Source organism: Chelonia mydas, chromosome 6, assembly GCF_015237465.2.
Source record: "Chelonia mydas isolate rCheMyd1 chromosome 6, rCheMyd1.pri.v2, whole genome shotgun sequence".
In the NCBI taxonomy this organism is placed as follows: domain Eukaryota; kingdom Metazoa; phylum Chordata; order Testudines; family Cheloniidae; genus Chelonia; species Chelonia mydas.
The window spans coordinates 33,772,908-33,793,495 of NC_051246.2; the positions used below are offsets into that span (position 1 = coordinate 33,772,908).

The 20,588-nt window shown below is 39.3% G+C and overlaps 1 long non-coding RNA gene across 1 annotated transcript in view; it reads right to left on the reverse strand.

Moving 5' to 3' along the window:
* Positions 1 to 3,301: 3,301 nt before the first annotated feature.
* LOC122466226 overlaps positions 3,302 to 20,588 on the reverse strand; it is a 39,279-nt gene continuing 21,992 nt past the window's right edge. The window contains exons 2-3 of the long non-coding RNA XR_006291585.1: positions 5,054 to 5,090; positions 3,302 to 4,036 (exon numbers count right to left, since the gene is read on the reverse strand). This is a non-coding gene — a long non-coding RNA (uncharacterized LOC122466226). The remainder of the gene's footprint in view (positions 4,037 to 5,053; positions 5,091 to 20,588) is intronic.

Sequence of the window (20,588 nt, forward strand, 5' to 3'; positions counted from 1 at the left end):
CCTTTCTGTGGAAAATTGAGTTTTCATTGAAAACTTTCTGACTGAAAACTGAGTTTTAGCTGGAGAATTTTTGTTTATTTTCAAATGAAAAGTCAAAATTTTCTGCAGAAGAAAACCAAAACATTTTCCCAACCAGTTCTCTGACCAATAGCTGAAATACAGGAAAACCTTAGGCATACTGAAGTCCAAAACAATCAGAAGTATAGGTGTTTTTTAAAGTGACTTTTATTAGGTGGTCTCTGAAAAAATATTTGTCTCTTCTAATGAATGTGTATCAGAAACCACTGGATATTGGTAGACTCCCTGAAACCATGTAATTAGCAGCTTTTGCCCTAATCCCTAAAGGGGGCAAGTCCCCAGCTGAGTGATTTTCATATAAACCAATTGCCCTGTTAAATACTAATGTAAACATTTTTGCGAGAATTCTCCCTTCTAGGCTTCAGACCTAAATGCATAATATTATACAAAAAGATCAAATTGGCTTTGTCAAAGGGAAAATTCTCCTCCATTAAATTTCCAAGCTGTGTTTAAATTGTTTTATTTTGCCTGGTCAAAAGCAGACATGCGGTAGCCTTTGACTGGATTGAAAGAGGTTACTACTTCACAGTAATGGAGAAAATGGAGTTTGAGAGAAGCTAAACCGATTGTAGCCTTGTTTATTCACCCACATAGACACTGATTAATTATGTTGCCTCTGTGGTCCATTCACAAGGTCAAGATACTTGTGAAGGGTGCCCTTTTCACCTTTAATATTGAATTATTACTTCAATGTGAGATGAGCACAATATCTATGGTATCACCTCTGGAGGGGGCCACCATTAATTGGTACTCTATTTGCATCTTCACTCACTTTCACATTCACTAACTTACTGAATCAAATTTTGGCAAGATCTCTGGACACAGAATAAAATAGATCTTCAGCTAATGCCATGCCAGACAGGAAAGATCCATGTACATTGAGGATAGATACTCCAGCAAGAGGACTCTGAGGAGATCATGTCCTAGTGATAGACTACATTCCCTATACCCTGGTTCAGAAATTTTGCTTGTGTATATAGGGTGACCAGATGTCCCAGTTTTATAGGGACAGCCCAATATTCAGGGCTTTGTCTTATGTAGGCCCCTAGTACCCCCACCCTCTTTCCCTATTTTTCCACACTTGCTATCTGGTCACCCTATGTGTATACAAAAGTACGTGAGTGGAACTGAGACACACAAGAGGAGCTGTACCAAGAGCTCAGAAGGTTATCTCCGATCATATTTATTGCTAGGTAAAATCCATTTACGTAAAATAGAACTGTTCTCTGAATATCACACATATTTAGAGTGTATTCTTCATTCTGTGAGGAGTATGGGGAGATTTGGTTTTATTGGTTTGATTTTATTTGGTTGGTTGGCTTTTGTTTTTTGTTTTATCTCATGCATCAGTATATCTGAAAAAGTATCTATTTCTATCCTCTTTACATGATTAAAAACACAAATTATTTAGACTGTAAAGCTAAGGCAGGAAGCTCCTTTTTTATATGCTTTTATGGCAACTAGCACAACAGGTGTGTGGCCATTAATACCACAGTGCTACTGCTACCACAAGACCACTGCTAAGTATTAATAGTAATGAAATCTAAAAAGGGAACACACCCTGCCAGCTAAAAAGCAACAGGTTTAGATTATTATGATCCAAAATGTTGAAAGGGAGTGGGCTTCCTAATGCTTCTAAGCATTTTTCTGATACTGTTATACAAACTATCAAAACTCCCAAACACTTCTGCTTTTCAACATTTTCTGTACAACCATTTAAGCAACCTCAGTGGTCCATTCCTCTTCCAGTTTAGTCCCTAGCCTTATGTTTCTAGACACTGAATTCTGTAAACTGCTTCTCTACCTATGTTCCTAATCTATCCAAGTCTTTCTTAATTACATTGCCCTGTTTCTTTATTTTGACTGCCCCCAACTTTGGTATCTCTGGCAGCTTTAATCCTCTTACTACATGTTCCTCCTTTCTGGTCATTAATATATAAAATGAATTAAATTAGTCCTAAAGCTGATCCTTATGGTACTTCACTTCTCTCCACCTCCTTCTATCCAGAACTGATTCATCTCACAAGTACCCCTCTGTCTCCGGTATCAAAGCCAATTCTTCATCAGCTCAAGTAGTTGATGCTACACACAATACTTGCAAACCTTGCACATAATTAAAAGAGCCTTTTGTTCAACACTATATCAAAAGCTTTCAAAAGGAAAAATGAAAGAGGTAAAATGTTCACAATACAAAAGGCTAATATATCAGTTCTTACCAGTGCAGTTTCATGAGGTTTTCTCTACCTGGAGAAAACCTATTTGTTATTTGTTAACAATGAACACTGCACACAGCAGAGTCTGACTCACACATGGAACAGGGTCTAAATACACCCTCTCCACCAGGTGCCAGTGTGCCACCTCAGCCTCTTCCAGTCCACCCCTGGCTCAGATGTGCCTTCCTTTGGGTTAAGAGGAGACCCTGAGAGCCCCCTTTCATCTCAGAGCAGTCGCACCCACCCTTGGGATCAAAGTAGGACCAGGTTTTATGATATGCTGTGGCATTGCACTAGTCACCTTTTGGGCAGCTGGAAATAAATTTTTCCTTCACCACCAGATTAGGCAGTGGGGTGCGTTTTTCCACCTTCCCCAGAGCAAATGCAGGACCTGGTGAAGTAGGTAAAGCGGTTTGGTTCAAGCTGTTAACATGGCAGTGTTTCCTGGGTCCAGTGCAGGTATCATTCCAGAGGTGGTCTAGTTCCCCAATGAAACTGGAGTTGGAAGTGCACTTGGGAGAAGGCATCCCCTCAGGAAGCTGAGGGAGGGGGAAACTGGAGGTTCCTAGTGTCAGGAGACAACCCTTTTTCCTCAGTCCCCTTTTATCCTCATATGAGGGGACAGCAGCAGGAACCCACCAATGGGTTCAGAGCAGGGCTGGAAAAGCGGGTCTGACAGCAGCCCTCCCCAAACAGGTGGAAACAACAATCCTGCAGTATAGGACTTATTGCTTATTCCCAGATGAGTTAATAAAGTCGTAACCTAATTAAACCACATCCCTTGCATCTTGTCTTTCTTACTGTCTGGCCAGGACAATGGGGTACATCATTAAAAAGACAAAGGGAGGGGGCTTTCAGAAGTCAGTGGGTTTTGGGCACCTAACTATTTTAGGTACTTTTGAAAATCCCAACCAATAAGGCTTTAATCCTCACTTTTGGCTCAGCTCAGGGCGAGAGAGGCAAAGGTCGCTCTAAGTCACCCAGCTGCCCCAGAGTCCAAACCAGCCCCTGGCACTAGTTAGAGAGGTGATGATCTAGTCCCTCATGTATAAAGTTAAAAAACAAACTCACTCCTGCATTTTACTTGGAAAGAGAAACCTTTGTGAAATGTCACGAAAATGAAACTGCAGAAGCTACAAGGAAATGGGGTTTCCCAGGCACAAGGCATTGAGGTCCTAACCCAGAAGGGACACAAGGGGCCCAACCTTCCTCCCATTAATTTCATGCCATTGACTTTAGTGGGTCCAAGCCCAAGAATGAGGAACGATATTCCTGGTGAGGTGGTTTTTATGTCTTGTTTATGCAGTGTTAAGTTAGTGGTTTCAAGCTGTTTTGCAGTAATTAAGGTATGGCAGTTACAGATGCATGTGTTTATTAGCAAAAATAGTAAAAGCACTGTGGCTGCTCTGCTCTTTGTGTGTGGCCTCAGGGACTTAGGTTTTTGTACTCCCCAAAGTGCCCTCTCATTACTGAAGTGAACTCACCAATGAAATGCTATGGGTGATACCAGAATTTTTCAGTAGTGATGGGAGTTAGACTGAACCTGAACATTACCAGACTGCCAACTGCTATTTGTTAGAACATGACATACAAGCAGCTGGGAAAGGGCCTCCTGTATTGTTCCTCTCTTTCATTCTAGTTAAAGGTTCATTATGGTGGAAGTGGTGGGTGGATGATCAAGAGTGTAAGAACATTGCAGTTTTCTTGCTACTGTGCTCATCTCTGGAAGAACATATGGTCGGTATCTGTAATACACAAGACAAGATATTTATAATACAGTATTGCTAATTCTCACAATTTTTAACCGCAAGTCTCATGATATTTACAGTGAAATCCTGGCTCTAGATAAGTCCAAGGGAGTTTTGCCATTGACTACAGTGGAGTCAGGACTTCACCCTTTTTTTCTTCTTAAGACCCCACTGTCATGAGACCAGGACAAGGCAGTTGTACCTCGTGGTTAGAGTAGGCAGCCAGGAATCAAAACCAAGGATCAGAGCCAGAATCAGAGGCCAGATGCAAGAGCCAAGTGCGAGAGCTAAGTGAGCTGGAGTGAGGCAGGGCAAGAACAAGATTGAACAAGCAGGCACAGGAGCTATCACAGCTATGGACAAAAGCTTTGAGCGGCCAGCAACTTGTTGCTGATGATCCCCTCAGCCGGCCAGGTAGCTCAACTGAAGCCTAGCTATGTTCATTAGACTGCCTGGGGATTAAGTTAGCAGATAAGCAGGCTGAGTGTGGATCCTTATTCCCAGAACCCAGACTGCTGGAGTCATGTGAACACATGAGGATTTCAGCTTTTAAACAAAAAAAAGACTAACAGATTTATTTGAGAATAAGCTTTTGTGGGTAAAAACCCCACTTCTTCAGATGCAGTTCTTAAACTGTTGTCTTTGGAGCACTTGCTGTTTAACTGCAGATAACTGGCTGGTCACATGATACTGGCTTTTTCCATTGTTTACCGCTGTTTACCACAGTTAAGTTGCAAAAATCTATTAACATTTTCCTAATATTACTTTTCCGTGTAAACATGTTCTCTAGTTGTTGCAGAGAGGCTATTAAGACACTGCAATTGAGAGGTGAGGTCATCCACAAGACAACCTCCCTCTTAGTTCTTGTGACACTGCCTCAAGGCCCGAGTCAAGATTAATATGTGGTCTATGCTATGAAAACCTTTACAAACTCCTGTATAGCAAATTACTGTATAGCAAATTATGCAATTGTACTTCTAATACAGATGCTACAAAGCAATTTCATATGTCTACCTGCTATACACCAGCAGCTTCAAATGCAGAGAAGAATCTGAAAACAAAAACAAAAACTAGCACACAAAAACATTGGATGTGGGAGCTTTTACTATACAACCAGACTTTAGCATTCCTCCTCTGCCATTAGTTGGTTAATTCCTCCATCCACCTCCCAAACACCACCACCACTTTTTTTTTTTTTTTTGGCAAGCCGATGCTAATTGCAGTGCAGCTTTTGCATCTTAAATTAGTAATAGCTCAGTTTGGGGATCCTCATGCCACTGCTGCTACCTATTGGAAATAATTTTCAGATTTCTTTTCCCACTAACTTTAGAAGAAAGATACAATGGGCCTGATTCTCCATTGTCCTGTAACTTATGGAGTCAATTATACTAGAGCAGAGTGGAGAATGGAGAATCAGGCCAAATCTGTACAATCAACTGCCAGTAAGAATGACGTTAAAACTTCAAGAGGTAACTATGGAGAAATATCTTTAAATCTCCCCGTTTTAATGGGTAAAAAATAAAACCTCAAGAAAAATATCTGTAAGGAACGTGTTATAGAAAATATATGCCCACAAACAGATAGCCAGCCATATAGACTGCAACAAAACATTCTCGAGGAGGTATTGGGTTCAATTCACTGCAGTTTCTACTCTAAGGCAGAATGGTCGCTCTTCTATTTTTTGCTTTCTTCCTTCAATTGCTCAATCTTAAGGCTGAATTTATGTTCCTCAACTGGATATACTTGGTGAATGAGATTACATGAGCATAAAATAGTCTACAAGTGTCAAAGGAGTCTTCCTTAAGCCCATATTTGTTTTTCATGTAGAAAAATGGATTCTCGCCATAGTGAGTCTGACTTTTGCTTATGGGCTCATCACCATCAGCATTTCTGAATCAAATTCTAGCAATGATGACCCATGCCTCAACATATCATTTTCAGCATATTAGACAGCATGTTATTATAGGTGTTATATTCAAACAACAGATTTTTCTGGTCAAGATGAGCTTTGATGGCAGTCACTCTCCCACTCATTTACAATACTATGGCCCAGTATTTGAAAGGCAATTGTGTCACAATTTTTAGTTCAAGTACTGCCAATGAGTAGACCCTATGTATTTCTGAGATTTAAAATTAATTATCTGACAGTCTTTCAGAACATTCTTCCTAAACTGTTTTCTTTCTCTTTGGCTCCTCATTTGAAGCATATTTTTAAATATGCATCATTGCCCACACATAAATTCATTTATGTATATTAATTTTTGCTCCACTTAGCAGAGTGGTCACTTAATTAAATGTCTTCAGTTGTTTTAATGAAAAGAAAAAAAATCATCAGCTTAAACAGACTGTTGTAACACGATACATTTAAACATACTATTTGTTGCCTTTATTTCAGTCCATTTGTAATGATATCAGGACATTTGTGGGAACAGATATTAAAAAGTAATATCCTTTTCTAAAGCCCAAAGAATGTTTAGCAGGTTTTTAAATTGAAATCAAAATTATGCAGATTTTTCATTCTGATAATTTTACCAATTCACTAATTCTTTAATCTTTACAGGTCATTGAACAGCTTCACATTAATGAGATGTAGTTAAGAACAAATTTTACAGTTTTTCCTCTCTTTTTTCTTTTTTTTTTTTGTGAAAAATGTTGCATATCATTTGCAAATTAGAAAGAACTTGTTCCATTTATGGTACATTTATTTAAAATAATCGAATGCATGCGAACTGGCTGAACACTGTGTGCAATGACGCTTTAAAACAAATTACCATTTATTTATAAGCAAGAAATAGACTTTTAAAAAGCACACAGACTGCATGTCATGATTAATGACATTCTCCAAGCAAACCTGATCTTTTTCAATAAGAAAACACAGAAACAGGAAAAAAATCCAAAGGAAGAAATGGGAAGAAAGCCTATCTTGGGAACATTCATGTTTTGCATACATGGAAACTTACAAAACACAAACAAAAATTGCCAGCACCTCATATATATGCACAAAGAGGTTGAATGTCAGTTTCTCTTCATCTACAAGCCAGTCTCTGACCAGCAGTTCTGAGGTACAGTATTTGAAAAGGAAGTCAGATTACAGAGCACAAGGTCGTAAAACTTATTTTTTCCCCAGCCTGCACAATGTATTCAAAATATACCACTCACATCAGCAGCCTGAAAGAATTAATATTTCTAAATTACTGTGGACTATAATTTCATACTGTGGAAACACTGGAAAGGTAATTACTTTGGTTCAAGTATGTTAAATTACAATTATTCCTTCCCACATGCTACTGAAATGAATAGTGTTTATCTTTCTGAGCGGTATGTTAACCACTTAGAGCTTCTGGGGCCATGTCCTACTCTGAGATAAACGTGCACACACTCTACACTGAATTCAATGAGACTTGCATGCAGATAACATGCCCCCTGCGATCCAGTTTTATACACCCACAAAAAAAATGACTTGCCTAAAATTAAAGCCACATCCAGTTCTTAGCTGGCGCTGTCCTACTTTGTTCATCCAGCCCCTCTAGATTTATTTGAAAATGTCTGCAAACTCTGTACCTTTCTCCCTTTAAAAATCAAATGAAAAGCAAGCCTCAAAGGTGACCCTCTATTTGTATATTTTATAAGCAGTTGTCTTATTGGAGAGGACAAGCCGTCAGGAACAGAGATATTTTGTGAGGCCAGGAGATTAAAAAATAAAATAAAATATTTAAGTTGTCTTTTTTTCCCCTGTGCTTATAGTTTCTTCTAACTTTAAGTAGCTTGTTCTGAGTTTTACAAATTTACTGGAGGATATATTTTTTAAATAAAGGCCTATTTTTTAAATAAAGAGAATTTCACTTCCACAGCAATTTTCCATGCCCTCGTACCTTTATTTTAAATAATGCTGCACATTTGTTGATCTGGACTGCTGTAAAAATGGAGAATTTGGTAAAACTTAAGCACATTTCCTTCCAACTCAGTTTTAAAACCATTCAGAAAATGCTTTATGTTCAAAGAAATGTGAATCATTTTGAAACATCTTAACATTTAGGCATACTGTAAGTGTGCTTGATAATACTTGAAAGGATCTCCTAAGCACTGAAAGAGAGATGACTTACATAAAACCTAGATCTAGTGTTACTAATTATATCATTGGTAACGGGCATCAATATCAATGCTTGATAGCAAATTCAGATCTGGCCAATAACGTGCCAGCTATTTTGAATTACTCATTAGTGAACTTCAGTTCAAGGGGTGCTTACTAAAAGCCAGAACTAACTCCTGTTTTCTCACTGAATCAACTCTCCTGATTCCTGAACTGCTAACACTGAAAGTTTCTTTGTAGCTACCAGCTATTGTCATTGATGAGGTTCAAGTTCTCTCTCTCTTTTAAAGCTTATTTACAAAAGTTCTTAATAGAGGAAGTGTGTTTGTTACAGCTCATGATTAGACGGTAGTACTGTATTCCTGGAGTCTATTCCCAATAACTCATTGTATGACTGTGCCTCCCAACTGTCCAGATCGATGGCTGCTGCAGTTTTTAAAGCCAGTCTTGGGAAGTGAGAGTTAGATTATCATCCTCTTGATTTTCTTTTATTTATTTATTTATTGGGGTGTAGGGGGGAAGGGCAGGTCTCCAATGGCTAGGGGCTGCTGTGGTGGGCAGGAGCAAGGCTGTTAGATTTCATAATCCCTTCTCTCTTTTCTCACTGCCTTACTCTCACTGGTATAACAAGTGCAGAATTGGGGCAAAAAGCAACAAAAGTAGAGAGGGCAATCAGCCAACTGACTCCCACCTAGCCAGTGGCAGAACCAAACCTCCATCTGTTAGCTTATTGCTATAGTGACGGGGTGCTCTGACTCCAGTTCTCATCTTTCTCAGGACTTTAGGAAAGATAGGTTGTGAAAGAAATGCTTCCCCATCACCACTGGTGGGGAACAGACAGGGAGGAGAGAAATATGTGGTAACACATTGGGAAGGGAAAGGAATGGGGGAAAACAACAAGAAGAGAAACGGGGGCTGAGATAGAAAGAGGGCAAGATGACAAAGAGGGTACAATGAGCCTCCTTTCCCATTTCCTTTCCCTGCAATGGGATTAGGCATTTCTTGCATACTCTTGAATGAAAGACTTCAGAAGGCTCATGCTACAAAAACTGCCAGCCCCTCCAGGTAAGCAAGGGAGGGTGAGAAAATGATTGTTGTGCCTTCTCCTTACAGGCTGGTCCAGGGAGGAAGCATACAGCTTCCTGTCAAGGGGTGGAAGATCAGCCACACTCACCTGTCCGCCAGAAGACACTGTGCTCCCTCAGATTCAATGGCTCCAGGAGTTCCCAGTGCTCCACCATACCACTCCCTATTATGGGGAATGTGAGTTAAGGCAACTATTTATTCCTATTATTCTGAGGTGGCTCCTCCACCTGTCTTGCCCAGTCCATCTTCTAGCACAGGATTTTAATACATTTTCCTTCACAAACTGGTTAAGGGCCCTATCTATATAAGGCAAACCACAATTCACAATTTACCTTAAACCTGACTTAAGCAGAGTTGTGGCCAAAATGGGATCTAACATATATTGCCCCCATCCACGCTGTCTGGCTAGAGCATGTTATATCCTGATTTGGCTACAAGTGGGTTGAAATCATGTTTAAGAAGCATTTTAAAACATGGTTTGACCCATGGAGACAACTCCTTAGTGCTCCATTTCCTATAGACAGGGCCTTAGTATTGCTGTACTTCACAGAATGTAAAATAATAAATAGTAAGTAATTATTTATGTAATATTAAAATATGTTTAAAATACAATAAAAAGTCATCGAGGAGACAGACTGAACTTACAGGGTCCATCTAATTTAACCCCTGTTCACCACATTCCCCACTTTCACTGACAGACTCTATCCCTCTATAAAACCATGCACCTCCAACACATACATTAATGCAATGCACACATCAGATTCCTCATGTCTACATTATAATGCAAAGCTTCAACTCTGACCACACCAGCATAGTTATATACAAACTATATCTAATTACATATCAGTAGCGTATTGGGCCACATAATGCTGTTCCCAGAAGTCCATTATGAAAAGACATACCTTGGCACATTGCTTAGTTAATTTTAAGTTTTAAGCATAGAAATACGTCGTACATCACAAAAAATAAAACATCTGCCAAGTTATTTTTAAACCGGCTGGTGAGAAGAACACAGTTGTATATACGAAAAACAGCACTCTCGCTCAAGGAAGTCAAGATAAGAAATGGGTTCAGGAAAGTTTTATATTGACAAGAAAACATGTATTAATGAGACTTTTACCCTAATGCAATGGAGTAATTTCTTTGGAGGGGTGATAGCATGCATATATAAAAGTAAGACATTCCAACTCTTCTAAATAGAATGGAGAGAGTAAAAATTAAAATGAAAAGTGTCCCTCTACTTCAAAATTGTTGGAAGAAGACATAGTCATAGCTATTCATAAGGGAACTAGAAAGGAGAGACTAGATTCTAAGGTTCTTTAAAAGAGAAGAATATTCTTTAAAACACAAGGAAATTATTTGTGGATGGATGTGAAACGCTTGAGAAACGTTCACAGGTAACCCAAGGATAGCAATGTCTCTCGGGCATTTTAGGTTCGTGTTCAACCAAAGTAATATTAACCATCCGTCTCTCACCACATTATGTTCATGTATCAAAGTAACAGCCATGTTAGTCTGTATTTGCAAAAAGAAAAGGAGTACTTGTGGCACTTTAGAGACTAACCAATTTATTTGAGCATGAGCTTTCGTGAGCTACAGCTCACTTCATCGGATGCATACTGTGGAAAGTACAGCAGATCTTTTTATACACACAAACCATGAAAAAATGGGTGTTTACCACTACAAAAGGTTTTCTCTCCCCCCACCCCACTCTCCTGCTGGTAATAGCTTATTTAAAGTGTTCGTGTAGTTCAGCTATCTGTAAACTCTATATAAACACACACATGCACAATACACCCACAATTAAATTAAACATCATAAACAGGACTTACGTCTCCACACTCTCTCTCTCTCAGCTTCTCATCAGCAAACTATACATTCTCAAACACATCAGCATAGCTCAGCCTCTTTTAAAGCTTCTGAATTTAACTAAACTCAACCACACCTGATATCAGCTCAGAAAGTAATTCTCATCTAGGTATCTGAAAACCCTGAAGGGAGTTATCCCCACAAAAAACCTACACTCCCCCCCAGCTCAACTGGGGCTCCTGCTAAGGACACCATTGGGCTGGGGTGCAGCAATACTGGGGAACATCCTCCAATAGACACCTTGACCGATTGCGCCAATCACAACACGTCTTCCATTTATCTTTTATCCTGCCCTTCCTTCTCCATGTGCGGCCATGTCTTTTCATGATGAAATCTTCCCATCTCTTTGGAGGTCAGCTGAATGGTCATTTGAGTTCCCATGGGTATCACTCGGTGACAGCTGCAGTCCATTGATTGTCAGTGAGCCTCACTATATGCCGGGCCGATCGCATTTTACTATACCTGCTTTCAACGACGTCCTACACTCCACCCTTCTGTCTGATCACTTCACTGGGAACTCAGTCACGGATTGAAATCCTCAGAATTCCTCTTTCTGTCGCTCTCTCCATGGCAGACAGTTGCTACTCCTCTACCTTCATCAGCACCCATGTTTCGCAGCAGTACAACATTGCCGGAAGTAATGTTGAGTTGAAGAGGTTGGTGCATGTTGCCTGACTTCTGTAGTTTGATAGTATTTTCGGAAACCAACACAATATTGTCCACGAATCTGAGGTGGTTTAACTGCTTTCCATTGATACTTATTCCACCCTTCCAATTCATCCACCTCATTATCATTTCAAGGCAGGCTGTGAAAAGTTTCAATGTCTCCTTGTTTCACACCTTTTTTAACTGGTATGCAAAGGGGAGTGTCAAATAGAGTTATATCTGTAGCTCACTATGAATTTGCTTCCTATAGTAGTTTGATGTAGTTTGTGTCAATGCCCTCCTCTGCAAGAGCTTTCAAACACTGCATTGATCTCTACTCTGTCAAACACTTTTTCATAATCGATGAAGGCAATGCATAAAGGGAATTTGTATGCCCTTGAGCATTCCAGTAGCTGGTTTATAGTGAAAATACGGTCCATTGTGCTGAAATTTCTTCGAAAACCTGCCTGCTATCTCGGCTGCTGCTCATCCAGACTCTGTGAGAGTCGGTTTGTTATTATTTTGGTGAACAGCTTGTATACTTCCTAGAGCAGGCATATTGGACGATAGTTCTTTAGATCTTCACAATCGCCCTGCTTGTATAGCAAAATGGTGTTGGACTCCTTCCAGCTAGACAAACATCTAATAACCTGAAACCCCCATCTTAGTCTTACAAACCATATGAAGACTTTATTCATGGAAATCAACTCCATTACTAGAAAAGCAGATACACCAACAGAAAGAAATGATGATGTTTAAGAAGCTAAGTGGAGAAAAGAAAAGATCTGAGCCCCATTCTGGGACTATATACACATCATTCCAAACTGGGGCCAACCTCAGATCCTGAAAGCAAGAGCTGTGGACTAAACAGAGACTAATTGCAGCAGACTGAATATAGCACTCCGGGCTCTAGGTAATCTTTGTAATATTTTACTGCATGCACTGCTTAACTTCATCCATTCAGGTCCAGGGGGGTTTATTGTCTCATTTCAGACAATATTTTTCCACTCCTTTGAACTTCCCAGCCACTTCTTGTCTGAATAAGTACATCTCCACTTGTAAGCAAATTATGTCTTTGATGAGCTCTGTAAGTTCAGGGCACGATTCCATACATGCATCTGCAGAATGAGAGCATCTATGCTGCTGCCAGGTCTCTGTTCTTTAGCCTGGGCTGGAGTTTCTCTTCCTGGCAGATTTTTGGTTTTGCTGGTGTTTCTCAGCATCTTAAAGAATTATGAGGTTTTTTCCTTGATTATGAGTAGTGTTTGGTCTAGGAAGATTGGAGGGCGGGGTGCAATTTTAGACCAGCTATGACAAAAGTGATTCTCTTAAACTACCATTTTATTCACAGAACTAACAGCCAGAACAGGAGTTACAGATTTGCTCTCTTCAACTCACAGGAAAATAGGAAGTTCCACACTATCTCTTCCCACATTGGAAACATATCAGTTGCTATAGAAAAGCCTAAATTCAATTGACCTGTACTCTGTCCTCCTGAATACTAGCACCTACTGGAGTACAGCTCCACTAATACATCCATTACAAACTGCATAGTTATTCTTCCAACTTATCTTTCTATGACATCACATGCCACTAGCTAATTTTTCCCATTTGGTTTAGACAAAATTAAGCACACACAGGGTGAAAGGAAAGTCTGGAAAAGAGTTATGTAGCAGTCTCACTCCAAAAAGGCCATGTTTTATCTCATTGGCTTGATCTCTCTTTCCTGTGCTCTCTGGATTCAGCCACAGACCTCCTAGCCATCTGATTCCATTTATTATCTCAACTACAGGTGTCACCGGTAGACCATCTGCTGGGATAACGGCCTCAAAGCACTGAGGGATCCCACCTGTACCTCGTCAAGTGGTAGGTCAGAAGCGATAAATGCTGTTTGGCTTCAATGTATGCTTGTTTCACGAGCAGCGCTGCTGACTCTTGAGCTCTTGCATACTACTGAATCCTAGACCAGAGTGTCCTGGTGGAGTCCACCACAATGGTTGATCGAGAAGACTCTGGGCAAGATTGCAGCGGCAAGCTCGGGTAGGGGGAATAGGGTGGGGGCTGGAGTGAGCAATTGAAGCCCACTGAGACGCCACATAAGAAGAGTTGTTTCTTCACTCACAGGAGCTTATATCAAAGGAAATATTTTAATTCTGAATGCATTGAGAACTCATGATAAAGAAAACTTACTCCCATCAATGGTCCTAGATACCTGTGCAGAATGTAAAGGGGGGACAAGGACTGAGAGGGAGAAAATTGGCTGGCATGGGGAAGATGAACTGATTGTACCATCATATAAGAAGAGATAAGAAGTTCAGTGAAGCTTAGGGGAGAGAAGATGAGAGAAGAGCAAGATCTTGAAAGCAGCAGGACAGCAGGAAGACTGTCTCTAAACAGCTGAAGGAGCTGAAAAGGGAACAAATGCCATGAGAGTAAATCCAGAATGCTGAAGCTGAGAGGACACTGGAGTGACAATACAGGAAGCAGATGGCTGAAGGGGTAGGAGGAGGTGTCAGAGTAGGCCACAGTGGGGGAAGAAGAAGAGGCAATAGTTTATAACTGGGAAGCATAGCACAGGGATGATCAGAATACAATAGAAGATATCTATCAGTTTGTATTTTAAGACCAAAGAACATATGAAGCTAAGAGAGAGAATTATAGCAGATGGTGGCAACAGAGAGAGAGGATGAGAGTAACTTGAATAAGATAATATAATTAAATGGCAGTGGAGAAGCTGAGAAAAAAGAGTGGATAGAATACAGTAGCCAAGAGAATATACATTGTTGAATGCAGTTGGGAAAGTACTGGAGGTATAGCGAGGGAGAGAGAGAAACAAAATTATATTTGAGTAGCTGAAAGAATATGAACAGAGGACTGGAGTGCCATAGGAGATAGCTTCCTCACTACTAATCTTATTCTGACAGAGCTGAAAAGAAACTGAACTTTCACTTTCCCCTGCTTGCCAACGGAAAAGGACAAAATCAAACACAGTAAGAACCTTAAACATTCTGGGTCCACATATGCTTTTCTGAATAGGTTCAAAATTCCACAAAACACAACCTTACTATCCCTTGTTCACATTATGTAATATGATAAAAAAATTGAAACTATTTTATTGATAGCAGCCTTAGCTTCACCTAACCTCCGGTGCAACCTTGAATGAAGGACTTTTAAAGCACATGACTAGCAGATATGATACAAAAGAATACATTAGTTTTCTGACAGAATCTTCATTTCAAAATTTGAAAAATACTAAAATATTCTATAATTGAAGAGATAGGCATTAGCAGATATATATTAATATTAAAATTGATACACAATAGTATATATGTAATTCTTGGATTAACTTTATATTTAAGCATGTTATGGTTCAACGATAAAAATTATGTATTCGGATCATGATGTCAAAGAAGTTCTGAAATTCTACAAGAAACAAAGGGAACATTGCAATTTTGATGTGTTTTTTTTTCCGAGTCATCATTTTAAGTACCTCTGTTTTTTAAGTTAGAAATAATCAGAGTTTCTTCTATAGCATTAATGTCTTGTGATTTGGAAAAATCATAACACTTTGGTAGATTCTGTAGTTAACCAAAACCCACACATATATTGATCCTTCCTTTATTCTCTACAGATCTTCGTTTTTGCAGTGTTTTGAGTCTACTTGAAAATATGTTTCCAGTCATTACCATTGAAAGCTGTAAACTCTACTTTCCAGGACATACACTAGTGGATTTTTCTGTAAAGAAAAGCATCAGAGAGATTCCATATCCCTTTTGAAGAACTTATGTGCTTCTGCTTCACCTCCCAATCTAACCTAACATGTAGATCTGTCCTATTTTAGCGGTTGACAGCTCTACCATACATAAGAAATAACGATCGTACATGGCACTTGCATTTATTTTAAAATAAACTTAAGACATTAGTAAAACCTAATTTTTCAAAAGCTTTTAGGGATCAATTCATAATAACTTTTGACGGGGCACCAAGGATGGGATCTAGACATCTTTTAACAAGGGGTTGCAGATACCAACCTGATTTCTCAAGAGCCCAAACCAGATGTATTAACTCAAATGGAACAAGCAAGAAAGATGCTTTCCCTGTCCCAATGAGCCTATTATCATGAGGGTCTGTGAATATTATGTGTTCAACATTCTATATGAAAGAATGAACAGGAAAAGCTTTCAAAATGAAGTCAACTGTAAATACATACTATTTTTGAACTTCAGCTGCAACTTCCCATGAAAGTTGGCCTTTTAAAAAGCTAGAGAATGAACAACAACCTTTGAATAATGAATTCAGTACAAAAATAAATTTGTAGTTTATTCTTTTAATACAAGTGTCAGTAATAATAGATCATAAGTCACAGCACTTATTAAACAAGAGACTTTTTCACCATACTTCAAATTGTACTGTTGTCAACATTAAAACTTACATTTCTGAATCCTGTTTGCTGTAGATTTTCCACTGTAGGCTGTGTTCCCAAATCTCATGATTTTGTCATGAGTCTCACAAAATTTGGTGTTAGTGTTAAAGCCCCAGCTGCTAGAATAAAAAAAAATTGCACGAGAATCTCAGCTTCATTATTTTTTTAGGTAAGTTTCTAGTCTTCACTGTTGTAGAGAAAGTCTTGAAAAAAGCTGAACTGAATGCATGCTAAATCCTTACCTACATGGGTAAAATGACCAGAATATCTACTGCAGAATACACTATTATGCAATAGCTCCCCATGTGGGCTATTCTGGAATAAAAGTAACTATTCCAGAATAATTTGGTGTAATAATTTGACTGGATTAGCTATTCCAGTCAATTTCCCCATATAGACTAGGCCAAAAGGTTTAACCAGAAGGCAAATTAAAAAAAATAATGATTTTATGCCATTCCCATGATTTTTAAGCAATTTTTGTGATTTTGGGGGCTGTGACAAAGTTCCTCCTCTGCCTTGGTGGGTTCTGTGCTTTCTGGCAGATTTGCTCGCCTCAGAGGTTTATGGCAGTCCTCAGTTTGGCTCCTTTTTTTAGTGGCACAAACCTGCTATTCACTCGGCTAACCTCATCACTGGCCAGCATGGGGAAAAAAGGAGAACAATCCCCACAGTCTCTGTTGGCCCATCTAATGGATCGAGGGACAGGACAGAGTCCTTCACCTCCGGTGGGACCCACAGTCCAGATCAACTCCTTTCAGATCAAATAAGGAGTTGAGGGGATGGGGGGAACCTGGGCCCACCCACTACTCCAGGTTCCAGCCCAGGGCCCTGTGGATTGCAGCTGTCTATAGTGTCTCCTGTAACAGCTGCATGACAGCTACAACTCCCTGGGCTACTTCCCTATGGCCTCTTCCCAACACCTTCTTTGTCCTCACCACCGGACCTTCCTCCTGATGTCTGGTAACGCTTGTACTTCTCAGACCTCCAACAGTATGCCTACTCACTCTCAGCTTCTTGTGCGCCTCTTGCTCCCAACTCCTCACACACACCTCACTAACTGAAGTGAGGTCCTTTTTAAAACCAGGTGCCCTGATTAGCCTGCCTAACCTAATTGATTCTGGTAGCTTCTTAATTGGCTCCAGGTATCCTAATTAGCCTGCCTTAATTGGTTCCAGCAACTTCCTGATTGTTCTGGAACAGCCCATTATGTTACTCAGGAAAAAGGGATCTGCTTAATCTGGGGCTAATATATCAACTTTCCATCACTCTCCTGTAGCCATCTGGCCCGACCCTGTCACAGGACCTAATTCCCATTTTTGAATGCTTGGGGTTATCCATTTTGTATAGGTGTATTATTGGGCACATTTTATAATTCTGAATTCTTTGCATTGGATTTAGGAACAGTTTTGAGCCACTGTACAGATATAATTTGGATTTTCTGTTAAAACGGATATATTAGAAGAAATATTTTATATTATTCACCTTGGAATAATCCTACAGTTCTTAATGAGGCAAAATATCCATTAGGTCAAGTTTTTACTCCCAGTTATAACGGTGTAAATTTGGAATAAGTGGACAATGGAATTATGCCAGGTTTGAAGAAGACTACAGTAAACCCAGTAGCGTTACTTCATATTTACATTGTTGTACTAAGAGCAGAATTTGACCACATAGATAGAACAGAACATTACAGAAACAAAACAAACCATGGTTTATTTTCCTTGGTAACATTCACTGTACACAGTAAAATTAAAAGGAGGCCAATAAATTATTCTTACTGAAAATTTTGAAATATCATTGTAAAACAAAACATTTTAAGTAATTGTATTAAGGCTTCCGAATTATAGTTGATGTTTTCAGGTTGATAAGGACTATAAAGTACCAGTATGTTACACAGAGAAATTCTGATGGCTTTCAGTTTACATTGAATACATTTTCATTTGTTTTTTGCATATGAGAAAGGTTAATTCTGTGTTGGACAATGTTTTTGATTCCATACTAGTGGATGCCTAATAAAACACAAAAGATTGTTTAGATTATTAACAAAAAGGTAATACATATACAGTTCCTATTTTATAATATACATAAAAATAAATGTATACATTTGTAAGAGAAAAATTAAGATATAAATCTCAGGTCTTGGTTTGGATTTGGATAACTGGTTTGGATAAAATACAAAAAGCCCTAAATATTCACCCAAAACTTGAACGGATTATTCTAAATATTTATTTACAACAAATGTGTTTTTGTTTTTAAGGAAGTTTGCCTATGAAGATCATTAAACATACTTAAACTATTTGTGGAATCACTGCAAGGGTTTCAATGAAAATGTGAACTGTCTTCAGGCCAGTTTTTCATCAAAATTTGAGCCAAGTTTGCGCAGTTCATGAACTTTTCATTGAAGCTAGGACAAGTTTAGAGTGAAGCCAAACTGATTTATGGTGTTAGGTTGAAAATAGGGGTATCTTGACATCATCACAAAGTTGTAAAATACTATAATGTCATTATATAAATCATTTGGGGGGGATTGTGGGGTGAGGGGTTAAAACCACAAAGCATAACCAAGCTTTGGAACTCAATGAAGCCATGAACTTAGTGGGGCTGAAAAGCTTTAGATATTTATAGGGGTAATGTGAACATCCATAGTTACACTAGTTAAGAGGGGAAAAACAAGGATACAAAACCTTAGAGCACAAGACAGCCATTAACTATCTGAGGTTAGAAAGACAATTCTACTATGGGCACATTATTCCAAAAGGATACTTGAACTTTCTCTGAAGCATCTCGTACCTGCTAGTATCTGAGACAGGATACTAACTAGATGGACCAGTGATCTTTAACTTAAGAAGTGTGACTAATTAGTCATGGACCTTTCATCAAACTGGTCATTTTTTCCTGTATGTTGTATGCCTTTCCCCTACTCTTTATTTTACAGGCAACCATAGTCTTCCATTGTGTTTGGAATGTGCTTAGCCAACTCTGGGCACTACCAAAATAGAAATACTAAATACTAATAATAAATCCACACTGCAGAGGAACCATGTCTAGAATTTGGATCCTAACCCTTTTAGTACCCTGTCATGGTGCACAGTAGTGTCTGTATAGAACATATGTCCTCATACTACACTGAGAACTACTATAGAGCAATAAACCATGCGGCATAAGTGTGAAAGTGGTGGTACTCAAACTCATCATGACATAAAGAAAAGGAGTACTTGTGGCACCTTAGAGACTAACCAATTTATTTGAGCATGAGCTTTCATGAGCTACAGCTCACTTCATCGGATGCTGTAGCTCACGAAAGCTCATGCTCAAATAAATTGGTTAGTCTCTAAGGTGCCACAAGTACTCCTTTTCTTTTTGCGAATACAGACTAACACGGCTGTTACTCTGAAACCTGTCATCATGACATGTCTTAGGCCAGGGAACTGAGAATGCAGATTATATTATGTGCTGTACAATGGAGGCTCAACTGAATTTCTGACATACACAGCTATAAGATCTCCTGAATGCTCATAGTACAGCACTCTTTTCTTTGAAAATAATTGCCCACAGCCATAATAAAATGGTAAAAAACTATAAAACCATGTCATTATCCTGGGATACACAGCCAGCCTTAATATTTTGGGGCTAGCCTGCAAAAGTTTTTCACTCCTCCTCATCCAATATATACAACTGATGTCTGCTATGATCACACCAATATGCACAGGACTAACCATTTAGGAGAAGACTATCAGGACCATTACTTTGGGTACCCCAAATTTATATAAATCATTTTATCTAAAAAGATGTGGTGGTTGTGGGGTTCAGGAATCACTCAGAGACATTCAGCATAAGTTCCCACTGCCCCTGAGTTACACAATTTGAGCCTCTGTTACATAACATGAGCCCCTTAAAAGTACAGTTCCCGACAGTGGAAGGGGCGATCACTTCCAGCTGCAGTATAGGCATACCCTGGCAGTGGCAATTGTTTCTCATGGGTCGCTCTGGGGATGGCATGACAGCATAGTTCCCTTTTCTATGGGATCACAAACAGACACTCTAGCCCAATAACATTTTGCAAATGTTACATAATTAACCATTACTGTAAAGCAGAAATGTTAAGTGATTTGACTAAGGCCCCGATGAAGAGGATGTTAGAGTTGGGTTTAGAATATCAAACGCTTTATTCTCAGTCCCAGGCCTATTTCACTACACCATGCTGCCGCTCATGTTATTAAGATGCCCCTCCTTGAGTCCAAAGGTTACAATTTCTGCTCATCAGATGAGCCAGCTCGGTTTCAGACAGCCAGCTGGACTGGCAGGCACTTGCAGCAACTATAGCAACATAGCTGTGATTTAGCTTGGAGTATTCCCAAGAATTGAGCCCTGTTGTCTGTGGGTTGCCTGAACTCCAATAAGCAGCCAAGTCATGTGACTGCAGAACAGCGGAAGAT